The following is a 12745-nucleotide window of genomic DNA, read 5'->3' on the forward strand; positions in this document are numbered from 1 at the left end:
CCCAGTACTACTCCGCTTGTTGCACGATGGAAAGTGTAGCTGTAGGGTTGTGTGTACCGTCTACTTCCGGCTTATCCACTAAGGAAAGTATCGCCTACCAATATTATAATTTTTATAAACGTATAGAAGGGTAACCGCCGTATAACATGGATGTTAGGACCATATCGCAATTATGACCAATTTGTAAATCAAATCTCTTGTACAATCAAAACCTGCATGCTGTGCACACTCTATACATTTTTCTATTATATTTTCAATGTCGCTAAATGTAAAACTAAATTGAAGCAACAAAAATGTTGACCCAAGTAAGAGTATCGCTCCACCGACCTGATGATTGTCATACAAATCCAATATCGATTGGGAAGCAGCACAAGTGTGGGAACGGATCCTAGTACTCGTTTTGGATTTTGTTGGGATGTTGCTAAAAAATGTTTTGTGAATGGTTTGCATTCTCGTTTTTTTTTCAGCGTATTATGTTACTCCATTTACATTTTATGAAGCATATTTTGTAATTCCACTTTAAACATTTATGAAATAAAGTGAAGCGAAAGTGTTATAGAAGATGCTAATGAAGCGTTCGATACCAAACGGAAAAGCATATCTTTATTTTCATGTATGATTTGGCTTGTTTCCTATGATGATTGTATTTTATTCATTTACTATTATTCGAACTAAATCACCTATATCTTATCCACAGGTGCATGTCCATCGGACATGTGCAGTTGTTGTGCTGTCTAAGGTCAAAGTGTTTATTTTCCTTCTCGTTCGAAGATTGATTTTAACATACAAAACGTACACACCAATACCAATATTAATTTGAACTGCTTCGTCGTCCCTCTTTCAAAAATATGGGCTATGTTGGTCCTTTGAATTAGAAAACAAGTGAGTATTTTTTATGCTTTCATGCGAAATGTGTCCCCTATTTACAAATCCTGTGAGGAGGCTGACTGCCGGTGTGCTTCACAACTGCACTCTGATGGTGTTGCCCTCACGCTTCTTCCGCGAACCCGTAGCCCGGCAAAGCACCGCTGCATCGTTAGCTGCATATGGTATGTGGTATACAAGGAAAGCCTGCGGTAGTGACGCCTTAGACCATTACTTCTTCGCCCTGCACATGACCGTACTAACACATCGAGAGGGATTAGCAACGATTTTCTGCTCAAACACAAGCTCGTTTTCACCCCTCTGGGAGAACGCACAATGGAAAGTAGTGCCGCACGGGTGTGCGTTACCGTTACCGGAAGGGAATTTTCATTTAGCTATCCTGCTCTCTGTCCTCTTTTTTCTCGCTCTATATCGATGTGCCTAGAAAATGATGGACTGCAAGTTATAGGCGAATCAGAAAAAGTGTCATTCATCTTAAAATGTGGTATATTGATAATTATAGATGACACGTACACATTTTTGATAAAGTGTGTAAAGCATTAAAAACGTTAAATTTGTATAAATTCAATAATAAAAAAATCGAAAGCATTGGTCAGCACAGGTCAGACCAGTTTGGAGTGTTTAAAATTATTTTTTTGTATTTCAGTATCCAAAGTGACAATAGATCGAAATGTATATTTCATCTTGCGTCCGTATATTTGTTTACCTGACTTGTTTGGTGTCAAAAATCAAAATTATTCTTACTTTTTTTAAAATTTCGTAAAGCATCGCACTGAATGCAGTATTTCTATGAATCGACGCACCGTAAAACGACTATAATATTAATTGACAATGTATTTGGCAGGTGGTATGGAGCTCTTAGAAAAGGAGATAGAATAGGTTGCGAAGATATGATAGGATAAGTATCTCAGCACTAAAATGACTATACCAGCCATTTTGATAATGTGGAAAAATTATTTAGTTATTTTCTACAAAACGGCAACCAATTCAACTATTTTGTTCAAATTTAACAGAAATTAAAATGTGTGTGATATTTTATGAATACAGATCTGAAATAGGACCATAAAATTCATGGATCATTTTTCTATGACAATAAAATCATCGTTAGTCGAATTGATTAGTGTCAGATTTTATACATATAACATAACAATTGTTTTCTCTTTTTGAGCACAGCAGTATGTTCTAGACAATTGACACATTCATTAAGTAATTAAAAAATATTAGATAATTGTTCCTGGTTGTAACTCTTAATTATAAGTATTTTAACTCCTCTACATTTTGTTTGTGTTTTAAAAAGGAGCTGCTTTTCGTTTAAAAACAATCCATGAAACACCACTATAGATGGAACCTGTATTGAATCGTGTAAAAGGACTTATTGCTTTCCTCATCATCATCATAAGGGGAGCGTACATATAGCAATAATTAAAACTATCGAGATTGGTATGGCATATTTCATTCAACACAATTCAATACACACATTCTGGATTAAATTAAGACCAGAAAATATCGGATCATGCTAACATACGAAAAAGTGGTTGATAAATCCGTTTATCCGTGTGGTTTAAGAATACGACGAGTCGGGACAAATAAGAGTACTCTCGTTATGCCTGCTTTATGTAACATTCAAAATTAATAAATGATCACCAACAATAGTTATTAGGCAAATAGTTTTGAGTTGATATTATTCCTTTGTTTCCCTCGCACAACCTCTTCTATATATGATCGTTTTTGCTGTATAAATCCTCTCCTTCTTTTTTTTTTCTTTCGTGTAACTCTCTTTTTCTCTTGCACTTCATACTCTATTTTCATCATTGAAACGCTCGGTGGTGCACGTTAACTACGTGTGCACGGTAGAAACGGCTCCCCATTCAGTCAGGAGACGGAGGCTGTTTGCTTGTACTTTCAAATTATTCCAATGCCTATGGGCATCTTAAGTCTAGAAAAAGGGGTTCAAACTGTTTGTGGATAGCAAACGTGAACGAATATTGTATTAACATTCGGTTTATCTATGAAATTGCAATAGGAAATCGATTATGACAAGGAAAGGTTTGGTCTTTTGCCTTTATTTAGCTATAATATGTTAAACGGGCATTACTTCTAACAAAAATGCATTAAATCAGATTGATACAATATATCATTTTTAAATATTGTTAGAAGACTTCTTTGTGCAAAGATTATATGATATGCTAATGTTAATGACTGATCAAACATATATATTATCACCTTTAATTCACGTTTAAGAAATGTAGAGAATATTCGTAAACAAAATATGTTTATTTTATCTGTAGTGTTTGTTTTGTCTTATTCAATACCTAAGGATGAGTAACAAAAATGTTAAACTCGCTCATAAACGCGGCGCTCTATGTCGATACGCACCAACGAAAGCATACCGTGCGCGAGAAAGCGATCGCGCGAAGGTTGGTTTACAAGTGCAAGCAAGAAAGGGAATAAGGTTAACTGCAGGCATATGCAGCTGCTTTCGTCACAGTTCACATCGCTCTTTGGATGTTTTCCTGTTTCCGCCTAGGGAATAAGTAGAAACAAACTGTACGTGTCGTACGAACCGCTCGCCTTTCGATTGAGTGCCAGCGTGCCACTTCCGGGACAGTTCTTTGCGATGGCAGTGTGCCTGGTGGTCTTCGCAGTCAATTTGAAATTAACTACGGGTGCGGAGTGCGACCGAACAAAACGAATGGCATCGAATGGCGGTCAATGAACATTTTCAGCTATCCATACCATGAATACTCACACGAAGACAAAACTGGCCGATCACGTTGGGGTCAATCGATGGCCGGTTTTTTTGATAGCAGCGCAATGTGAGCTGAAACACCAACATTATACGATGAGGGTGGACCCCCTGGTTTTGGGACTAGTGTGGCTTAGCGTATGACCCCTCATAGTCACCTTGGTTTGACAGGTATACGAATAGGCATTGCTGTATATCATAGCATTCAAGAGCAATGTTTTAAGAGACAAATGAGGCCAGAAAGCATAAACTATCTAAGGAACATAAAAAAGTGCAATATCGGGAAGCAATCGGAAACATAAAAAAAATGCATTTTGTATATTTTATTTCGAGGAAGAAGTATCGGGCTATGATGTATATAAAACATTATGATGAATTTGGGTTGACCAAATTGAAAAAAAAAATAGTGTGACAAAAACCAAACAAAATTACAAGTATAGCCAAATATAGCATGCAGCCGCTATAGCTTTATTTTTAATTATTTTTATTTAGTTTGTTTGTTTCTATTCATTTGCCTACAACATTAATAACCTAAAACCTAAACCTAACCCAAAACTGAAAATAAGTATTAACTATTTTAATCTGTCCTCCCTTCGGTGATATTGTTCGAATGACATTCAGTTGAAACTCGGTGGTCTGCAGTTGCAGTGGTCGGCAAACTTGTCAAAAAAATGCCAAATCTCAGAAATATTCTCTCATTTCCAAAAACATTAGATAGCGGTGGTAGTAAAGTAAAATTTGATAAATTTGTTTGACTTTTTGCACAAGCTTCAATGTTTCATGTTCATGTTCATGTTTCAATTAAAGTATTCTAACAGCTGTTGTAGTCGTTCCAAAGTGCACAGCTAGAGTTTTTAGTGCTATAGTACAGGGGTCTCCAAACTACGGCCCTCGAGAGCCTATAATGCGGCCCGCGGTGATGTTGCAAAGGATAATGTAAATATCATATTAGTTTGACAATTTTCATAAAAATTTTAATTTTTACTAAATCAACACAAAAACCAAGTTACTAGAAAAGAAAAATGCAGAATTTTAAAATATTCATTAAGTTTTTTCATATGAAAACGAGATTTAAACGTTCTCATAACCAAAAGTAACGTCAAAATGGCCCTCAACAACATTATTTACGAAGTAATGCGGCCCGCGAATTGAAAAGTTTGGAGACTCCTGCTATAGTACTATATAACTATATATTGTAGTAATAAAAAATATAAAACCAATCAAAACACCGCGCCAAAATGCGTATGGGAGGTTCAATTGATTTAATATTCTTCACATTTTTTGTTTCTTATAGCTATGATGGTTGTAATCTATATCTATTAAATATTTTGGTTAATTTATCATACTAAGATTATTCCTACTGTTTAATGAGAATTCCAATTATTTTAGCGGATGAAAACTAGTTTAAAAGATTACCATATGTTGCTGTATCAAAAACGCTAAGTATTTAATAGGTCTACCTGACCAAAGCTTAATTAGCGTAGTGAAATTAATAGTGAGCATAATTTAAAAAAGAAAACAATGTCACTTTCTGGAATCTTTACTTGTGAATTCTAGTGGAATGGTGCAGATAAAATTGTAAAATATTAACTCAGCTCTCTCGCCTTATTTCGCACTTTCGCGCCGCGGATCCGAATTTGCCAACCCCTGGTTTATTGGATAGACGAGCCTGCTCCTACGCGTTCGATTTCATTCGGGACCGTCCTCCCATAATCAGGAAATACTGTATGAAATCTTGTTAGGTGGAAAATACACATTAAGGAAGCCTGCAAGACCGGGCAGGTCTTTATGCCAGCGAAGAAAATATTTTATGAAATATTGTTCGCAAATGAAATGATACATTTAAGAAAAAATATGAATTTCCAAGTAATTTGTTAAATTTAAGTTTATTATGTAGAGGGTGACATTTTTTACAAAAATATAGTCATGATCGAACACGTATAGTAGGTAAACACATGTTTTTGAATAAATAACCTCACTCCATAATCCTCCCGCAACCAAATGTGAACTAGAAATTATGCACTGCTTCTATATTGAAATGAAATTACCTTGAATTGAGATAGAGTTTATAGGCTGGAAGACTTAAGCAAACTTCGAATACAGTTAAATCGCAATTAATGAATGAAGGAACTTGTATTAAGTGTAGATATGCAAGGACAAAAGCAAAAACAGAAGAAAGAACATTTGTCAGCAAGTCAATAAATGCAAGGAATAGTGTGATGCGAAATGTATATGTTATTATATTGTTTTCTATTGCTCATTTTCTTGTCTCAATAAGATTTTGAGAACGCTTTACGTCTGCCCGTTCAGGAGCAAAAGGCCGTACTTGGTGATGCACAGTTAATGCATATGGTGCTTGGTGTTAGTTTTTCCTGTTGCATTGAGTAGCTGCCCGAAAGCATGTGTGTTAGTAACTTTGCTAGCTATGTTGCCCCTTTCGGCTTTGGAAGCCTCGCACGTGTGCATTAATGTGCGGCAATATATAGGGGTCATAAATGACGAAGATATGGCCGGTTAGGGATAATAAGAGGGGAAGGATAACAGGGACTCTGCTCGTTGTCCAAAGATTCACAGAGTGCTTGTGTTGTTGGCTGCGATGGCGGTCGGTTGGTTACCCTTTTCAACGACAATGCGCGAGATATTTTATCCCATTTTCTTGCTTCTGCCTTACTACTGTTGGGTGCGATGCATAGCTTGCAAAAGTTGGCCAGATTGCTCTGATGTTTCGTACTAATATCGTAGAAAAGAATGTGTATGTATTTTTGTTTTATTTACCAGTGGCCGATGGGCAATCATATTCAAAATGTGAATATTAGGGCCCAAATGGATAAACACAATTAATGTTATTTTCGATCTTCAAAAGAGCTTTTTTTTTGTTTCGTGTAGTTTATTTTAGTATTTAAAAACAAATCTTAAATAATCCAATATTTGGTTTGAATATGTATTGCCCAAAAGCGATGGTTGTAATTTATATGTATTAAACATTTTGGTAAATTGTATTTACACTTTTATAATTTTTTATTAATGAACAGATCTGAGGATAATTTGTAGTCGGTTGTTACAGCTTGTTAAGTTCGGGTTACAACATCAGTGAAATTAAATGTGAAATTTGGTGGTTTTTGCTAATATTAATATTTTTCTGATTAATAAATATTAATCCGAATATGGCTTATCGTACATTACAAGAAAGGAAATTCAATTCATATAAAACATATTGAAATAATAAATTAAATGCATTTTCGCTTTGTTCACGGAAAAAAATGGTCTGCGGAGACTCACAAGAAAATGCATTTAATACATTATTTTAATATGTTAGATTCCAAATAGTTGTGGAATTTAATATTCTTTCTTTTGGTTTATGATGAGCCATATTCTAATAAATATTTAATGAAAATAGCAAAACAACCACAAACAAAAATCGTCCACTTTCACGCAAGGTCTTAGGCGACCTTTATACGAGAATGATAGAGTACACTAAGGTTAGTCCGGTATATGTTTGTATGGTGATTGCAATATTTGTTATCAACATGCTCATAATGACAATTCAATGTTCAATGTTATTTGGATTTAAATGTTATGTGGCCAATTAGATTTGATAGCTCGGCCTGCCTTGGGCGTGTAGGTTACCCTTTCAATGTTTTTAATCTGAACAACTTTTATTCCCTCTGATTGATCGATTGGTACATAGTTAGTGCAATAAGCATAAGTTTTGAGATATCTTTATTATTTTTTAAATTTCAACGATATACCACGTTATGTGCAACAGGCAATGGCAGCTAACATTTAGAACTGATAACAAACCCCGTGAAAAGCAACCTCTTCTATCTGAGGCACGCTGATTAAAAATAACACATTTGCTAATTAATCGAAACTGTCGTTAGTCGGTGCCAAGAATGGTCGGCGTGAGTATATTTTTGCATGTATTTGTTAGAACAATATTGTGAACCTAGTGCTGAAATGAATACGGTACACATGACTACAAAACAGCCAAGAAACAGCAGTTGCGAGAAATGAACATGGACGAGTGAACGTTGTATTAACCCCCCCTAGAGACGGCACAAATTGTGAAAAGAAATAACAAAACATAACGAATCAGCAGCACTTCGGATCGAAAAGAGATAAGACGCATTTAGAAGAATAAAATAGGCGTTAAATAAATTGTAACGCGTCGTAGTGGTAATATTGATAACGGCCGCATCATACACCAGCTGGAGTCGGCTAGTGGGGCCTCATACTTTTTCCAGACATGTATAAAGGTACAAAGGCGTCTTGAGAAGTGCTGCTATACTCACTGAGCATGCCGTACCATTCTCCATCAAAGTTTAGAATGAAACAGCATGGCTGCGTGTCGCCCCAAACGAATAACATTCGATTTGGCAAGTCTGAAGCAGTCGCTTGTTCATTTCAACGCTTGCTTTGTTTCTTCCATCCGAATTGTATGTGTGTATGTGTGTGTATATATGTTTTTTTTGGCTTCAATGTCAGTCAGGCACGAGAAAAGCTGCTTTATAGGTATACTGTCCCCGTGGAATATTTGGAGTGCGTAAGATTGAGTTTTGGTAGTATGGACACAAACCTTTGCCACGGCGTGGGGAATGTTTTACTGTTCTCAGCATTTTTTTTCAACGCCGCACTTGCTGCGTTGTCTAACGTTGTCGTTTTTATTCTCTCTCTCTCTCTTTCTCTCTCTCTACCTCTCTCTTTCTCTTGCTTCATCTCTCTTTGTCTATCTCTTTTCCAGTAAGTGTTTCTCGCTTTCTCCCTTCATATGCGTCTGTTTTCTTTTATTTTTTTCTGTGAGTTATTGTAGTGTTTTGTTACCAGCAAACCTCTCTTAGCAGCGCGTTACAACGTGTGTCTCGTGCATTTTAAACTCAGCCTCCTACCTTGCTTTTTCGTGTGGTTTGATAGCTTTGCTATCTTTTTCCGTCCAGTTGATTACACGTACTACTCCATACTCATGCAACAAGGCACAATTCCTGAGCGAGATTCGGTTTACTCTCAACGAGGAGAATGCGCTCGTGAGACTCCGGATACGCGAGGGCGAGTTTTATTCACGCCAAAGGGTAAAATACAGGGTTTGTTAAAACATTTTATGAATCGTTACCAATGTACAATATTAAAATAAATAATACGGAATAGTAAAAACTTGAGAATGTTTGTTAAACATTTATTATACTGTATTCTTCTTCTTCTTATTTTGGCTCAACACAACCGTTGGCGGTCATAGCCTGCCTGTACCACTTGTGGGGTTGGGTTTTCAATGACTTTTGGATTACCACTCCCCCTTCTCCCGGCCCGATTGCAGACAGTTTGTTTAGTTTATTTTTCAGTTAAGTAAGTTCATTAATATTTTAATTCTTGTCCACAAAACGAGACGTTTAATGAAATACAGTCAGAATTCAATAGTTCAACGCTTTTTAGTTTGCATGATTTTTAGTTGAACGCTCGATAGTTGTCTGACATGTATGGGGTTTGTTTGTTTGTATGGGGTTTTCCCCATTCGGGTTTTGAAAATTTCACAAAACTCTCATGGCTTGGCGAGAAAAAATTCATATTTTTTTTGTATGGAAAAACGTACCATCTAAAAATGGTACACATATTCAATAGTTGGCAGGGAATCGAAGTTCAACCAGTGAGTTCAGACTGTATTTATATACAGTCTGTTTTCAAGATACGCGGTTAATGCATTCTCGGGAAACCGCACAACTCGAATTTCAGGGTTTTCAGCCAAAATACATTTGTTTACTCAGTATTTTTGGTAAATATTGGCACCTTTGTATATTTTATGATTTGTTTGATATGATTCGTGCAGAAAATTGTGATATTTATGGCTTTTGACCGAATTAATTTTCTTATAAAAAATACAATTTATACCGCATTGGATAATTCTTGAAACAAATTGTACTGATTTTACATTTGATCTGTCACCATATGGTACAATCAACATATTCCAAATTGCTATTTTAAATAATATGTATGCAAACCGAAAATACATTTAAGCAAAGTAGCCAGATTTGTCCTGAGCCCCTGCAAAAGAAGTGGAAGGAAAAAAATAAAGACCCGACGGTATATCTCATCATCGTTCCGCTTCCAGCTGCTCCATAGGACTCCCCGCTAAACGAAAGGTCTCATTCGTTTCGTGCTCCAAAGCGGCAGCAGCAGCAACAGCATTTGCTGAGCAGTACGAGAGCATTGCCGGAGTCAGAGAAGCAGATGTGTTTTGGTTTGAACTGAATGGACGCAACGCAACCACGCGCCGTAAGTTGGGGCACCAGAAACGAAGGGTGACCCATGGGGTGTTAGTGAACGATGCGTGAGGGGTGGCCAGAAAGACACTGGCATCCCCAACAAATGAGAGAGCTGATGAGCGCGATGAATTGACGAGAAACGAACGACCGCATGAACCGAACGGAATGTACAATGTACAGTGAGCGCGTACAACCGGGACGGAATGGACGACGGAGCGGAATTACGAAGAAATTGTTCGACGGTAGCGACGGCGACAGCGACGAAAGATTGTGCCGATTCAGTCGATAATTGCGCGGCCGCTGCTGAGGTGGTGGAAGAAACTCGTGCCACGGCGTCCAGTGTGTGTGGCCTTTCTGTATGTGTTGTTTTTCGCTGCCAAACGCAATCAAGTAGTGCAGTAGAGTGCTGATTGGTACGCAACAGAACGTGTGCTAGGGACATTTGGTAGCGTCTGTTCCTTGAAGTGAAGCAGGAGGGACTACAAGGAGGAAATGGTGGAGGTGCACGAACAGTGACCGGGTAGGCGGATGGTTACCCGCGAGGGCACGGTTACCGGCCGCAAGGCTTACGCAAGCCTGTCGTTTGAAGCGACTGTGCTACCTGGACAGGATTAATATTTTGGTATGGTTCAATTATCTTGCTCAAATTTATTATTACGTAAACACATACTGTCAAACTGTGGAGCACAATTTTACGAACAACCATTAGTATAAGACAATTAATGTGTTGTTGTTGTAACAATGAGGCCTAGTTGTTTTGGTATTTCAAAAACAATACAAGTTATTTCAAAGCTCCTGATGCGTTAATATGATTTTAAACTTTATTGGTAGTGCGTTAAAAGAGTTAAACATGCTTGTTTATAAAATTAAAATAATAAAATAATGAAAACAATGATATTACCCACGATGGAGAATTAAAATAAAATTGTATTAAAACTTCGAGTGTATGTATCCATAGAACTGCATTCGATGCTGTATAACAATTGCATAAGCGATTGTGTGACATCAGATGTAACCGTTCAACTGGTATTATTTGTACGATCATTTACACACTTATTTGAAAGCTTCAGAACCAGTAATGATCGTTGAAGTTCGCCGGTCAAAACAGCTTGAACGCTGGTCCCGAAAATGATCGCGCTTAGCCGCGTGCCGGAAAGATAAGCTCAGTAAAGCGAGTGAGCAAGCGAGTGAACGAGAAAGCAAGGTTGATGTATGGTACGTAGGTAGAGAAAGAGAGTTAGTCGCCGGACAAACAGTTTCAAAGGACGTAGGGCATGGAGAGTGAGTGGGCATGGTGCTGTGATGGTTGGATTTCCGTTTGGCATGAGAGGAGCTTCTACTAGAATCACTCTTGAGCGGGGTATAGTGGTTTGTTTCGGTTGCGTCGACGGTGAAAACAAAGCATGAATGTGGCGTGAAGTGGCCGTCGATGTTGGGGTTCCGCAGGGGATTATCGACACTTGAACGCGCTTGATTTTGATGATTTAGTTGATACGAGATAATTGCGTGGAAGCTAATCGGCGACAACCAGCGCACGCACGCTTTAGCTGTTTAGTTGTTTGAGCTTACGTTGAAAAAGATTCGATCGGTGCAATCGGCTAAGTTCGCGCGGTGGGTGCGCCCTAAACAACTAATGGGAAACGCGAATGCATATACGATGAAATCTGGAAACGAGAAAACTCAAAGGGTCGGTTATACATTTCCGCTTATGGTGGGTTCTTGTTCAGTTTCACAAAAAATAAAACACCTTCCCTTATCTTCTTTTTGTTTAATTAATTTGAAGTATGAAATATAAATGAATGAAATATTATTTAATTTTAACTATGTTTTGACACCTATTAGTCACTCGTAATCTAGCTAGCTAATGAACTTTGGTTAAAGTTTCATTATTTCAATCATGAAATTATCTCTACGTTCTTGGGGCCAGATGCTACAACCAAATACTTGATTGAATTCTGTAACGTTGATAAATTTACTAAAATATATCTAGCAGAATGTTCATAACGAATCCGTGCTATGAGAAAATTAAATAATCTATGTGCTGTATAAAAATAGAAATATGAAATGGAATTTAGGAAATAGTTCAAATTAATTTTGGTTTTTTTTTTTCTAAAACGTCAAAACTTTAATGTTACTGCATTTCAAGGCCGAAATAAGAGTTGTGAACGCAACTAACTAATGGGAGCACAAATTTAGCTAATTTTTATTAATTGAACGGATTGAACTTAATATTTGTAACGATAGTATGTACAGTAATATTAATGGATTGGTTTTTTATTTTGTGATTTTAGATTTATGGGTAAATTCGGATTTCGGACGCCATTAATTGTCAAACGCCACAATTGTTTCTATTTAAAGTGAAACTAATAAAACTACTATATGCTGTTTATAATATTTTTAAAATATTTACAGTATTGTCCATGGGTCAATTATATTTGATTGTTATTCTAAAAATCCATGTAGAAATTTTAAATCGTTTCAATGGAGATTTTTGCAACTTTTTACAATGAACAAATGTTCATTGTGTTTGTACAATGAACATGTTCATGAACAAACAGGTGAAACTAATTTATAAAGATGAAAAAAGACAACAACAAACTGAGCAGTCCCTGGTAGGGAACAGACAAAGCGAAAATGCCTTAAGCACAAAGCACGGACCGTCCACACTGTAATGAATATCCGGTGCATTCCGTCATTTAACTAACAATATACAAATTTTCGAATTTACTTTGAACACAATCATGAAGATCAGAAACAAATGAATCATTCGTTTAAGTGTTGTACGCAGACAGTATTTGTCTATTCGTACAGATGCTCATGTTAGCTACGTTGTATATCTACAAAATGAATGTAGTTTTATCGC

The 12745-nt window shown here is 36.8% G+C and overlaps 1 protein-coding gene across 3 annotated transcripts in view; it reads left to right on the forward strand.

Moving 5' to 3' along the window:
* LOC1272637 (neurogenic protein mastermind) overlaps nucleotides 1-12745 on the forward strand; it is a 68710-nt gene that overhangs the window by 8041 nt on the left and 47924 nt on the right. Inside the window, exon 1 of one of the 3 annotated variants that reach the window (XM_061663136.1) lies at nucleotides 9680-10504. The exons of the other annotated variants lie outside the window; for them this stretch is intronic. The gene's annotated coding sequence lies outside the window, so the exon portion shown is untranslated. Of the gene's footprint in view, nucleotides 1-9679; nucleotides 10505-12745 lie in introns of those variants that run through there. 3 annotated transcript variants of the gene reach the window in all.

This window comes from Anopheles gambiae, chromosome 3 (assembly GCF_943734735.2).
Source record: "Anopheles gambiae chromosome 3, idAnoGambNW_F1_1, whole genome shotgun sequence".
Taxonomy (NCBI): Eukaryota; Metazoa; Arthropoda; class Insecta; order Diptera; family Culicidae; genus Anopheles; species Anopheles gambiae.